Source organism: Macadamia integrifolia, chromosome 10 (genome assembly GCF_013358625.1).
Source record: "Macadamia integrifolia cultivar HAES 741 chromosome 10, SCU_Mint_v3, whole genome shotgun sequence".
Lineage (NCBI taxonomy): Eukaryota > Viridiplantae > Streptophyta > Magnoliopsida > Proteales > Proteaceae > Macadamia > Macadamia integrifolia.
The window spans coordinates 5,561,339-5,563,708 of record NC_056566.1 but is presented as its reverse complement, the minus strand read 5'-3'; positions in this window follow the sequence as shown (position 1 = coordinate 5,563,708).

The window sequence follows — 2,370 nt, the reverse complement described above, 5'->3', positions numbered from 1 at the left end:
CAAAAGAAACAGTGAATGAAATAAAAAAATAAAAAATGAGAGAGAAAATAAACCACTTCCTCAACATGAACATCTATTATCCACCCTTAGGCTTTTCGTTTGCTTTATCTGAAGATGTAGAAGAGAGAGGGGAAAGCAAACAGAATTTTTTTTTTTTTTAATTTATGAAATTTCTTAGAAAAATAACCTCCATATACAATTTGATAGTTTTAATAAGCACAATACTGTTATAAAATATGAATAAAAATATGCAATATATAAAAATCGTAGATTGACATAAAATATGGTAAGTAGTCCAATTTATATACATAAGAAAAATTTTAAGTATCAGTCTCGGATTTCCCCAGGATTGAATAAGAACCATTCAACTTTCACCGAAAGCAGTGAATAGCATTAACATTCCCGAGTGAGTGGACCCAAGGAGATAAGAGGAGTCGAACTCAGAACCACACGTTTTCCTGAAGTAAAAGTCCCTTGCCAACTCGGCTACCCCTTGGGGTTAATTTTCATTTTTCGTTGGTCACTACTTATGTCCAAACTTTTTCCCAATCTAAATTTTAGTGAAATTATCATATTAATATTGTTTTTCAGATTTATTTTATATTTCAATTCTTTGCCTTCTATCATTCCCTCCTTTTTTTGGGTGAATATATCATCCACTCCTTGATTGCAATTGGCAAGGAATCAAATTTAGACATAATTGAATAAAGAAAATAATCTTACCAAAAGGAAAAAAAAATAAAAAAAATGAAGAAAATAATGAAAATCATATGAATTTTATTTTCATTCCACATGATGGCCAAACACAACCTTCTCAGAATTCCTCGGCATCGCTATATTTACCAAAAAAATCAAAAAAAACAAAAAATATATATATATATATAATTAATAAAAAATGAAAAAAAAATTGAGTATTATGGAGTATTAAAAATTTAATCTTTTTCAAGATTTCTTCCGATAAAGCCAGACTTCTCAATAAGTATCATAAATCTTGTTGAACATTTGCGCAATAGCGTGAGGGAACAACTGGCTCATGTTTAGGTACAACTGACTCTCAAAAAAAGATAAAGGAGAAAAAATAGGGAAAAAAAAGCAGGATTTGACAAATTAGGACGTAGTCAACCTCTTGGCTTTATGAAGGAATAAGCCTCTTTAAGAGAAAATTTAGGTAATTATCTTCTTACTCATCTCGTATCATGTCATTAATAAATATACCCCTAAAAGGTAGATGTTACAATAGAAATAATTTGGTTGTTACCTAGGTTGTAGCTACTTGGTTGCAAGCAGGTGGTTGCAACCCCCTGCTTGTAGTCAAAACAAATAGAATAATTCACTTCTCCTTAAGATTCACAAATACCCTCTTAAATTATGGTATTTTTCAAAATATGCTTTCACATTCCATTTCTTTAGCTGGACAAGCTAAATTTCGTTTTGTTACTAACACATCTTCTAACTTCCTCCTACATATAAACATATAAGATGCTTATTACAATCCACAACTTATCACAATTTCATAATAACTTATTACAATCCACTACTTACCACAATTCCGTAAGTAATTTATTATAATCCACTACTTTCCACTAACTCAATCCATGAATTCTACCTTGTTCATCGTTCCACAATAGAGTAATTGTTCTTGGTGCCCACGTAGCTAGTGAACACGTATCACATGTTCATTAGATTCAATCTTATCCTGACTGATATTAATCCGATCCATGTCAATATCAGTTGATATTAACCCCAAGACTGACCTAGTGTTTAAAATCTTAGGCATCTTTTGATAACGTTTTTGTGTCTAGAAACAGCAGAAACGGCTTGTCACGTTTTTAGAAACAAAAACGGATCTTTTGGGGCCCGTTTGATAACATTTTAAGAAACGCGTTTCACAAAAATCAACAAAAAACGTTTGATAAAACTGTTTCTTTTTACTTGTTTTCAGAAATAGAAATTGAAATTTCTACCTATTTATGGTTCAAGAAACGACCCAGGCGAAACAAATTCTACTTGTTTCGCCGTTTCTGAAAATGACTCGTGGCCATTCTTTCTCTGGTTACTATCGACTTCTAGAAACATGATTTATCAAACACCTTCAATTCCATTTCTGTTTCTAGAAACGAACATTTATGTTTCAAACGGGCCCTTAGTGTTTGATAAACCTATTCACAAAACATTTTTTACAGACATAATGCTACTAAAAAACCCAATAGTATCATCGGATGCCCAAAAGGGAGAGAGGGTTCGGTTGCCTCTTTTTAGGTTTAAATAGTTGAGAGATTTATCGGGCAAAACAGCTTTTTTTTCTTCTCTCAAATTCGTTTCTAGAAACGACGAAACAAGTCGGACTTGTTTCGTCAAAGTCGTTTATAG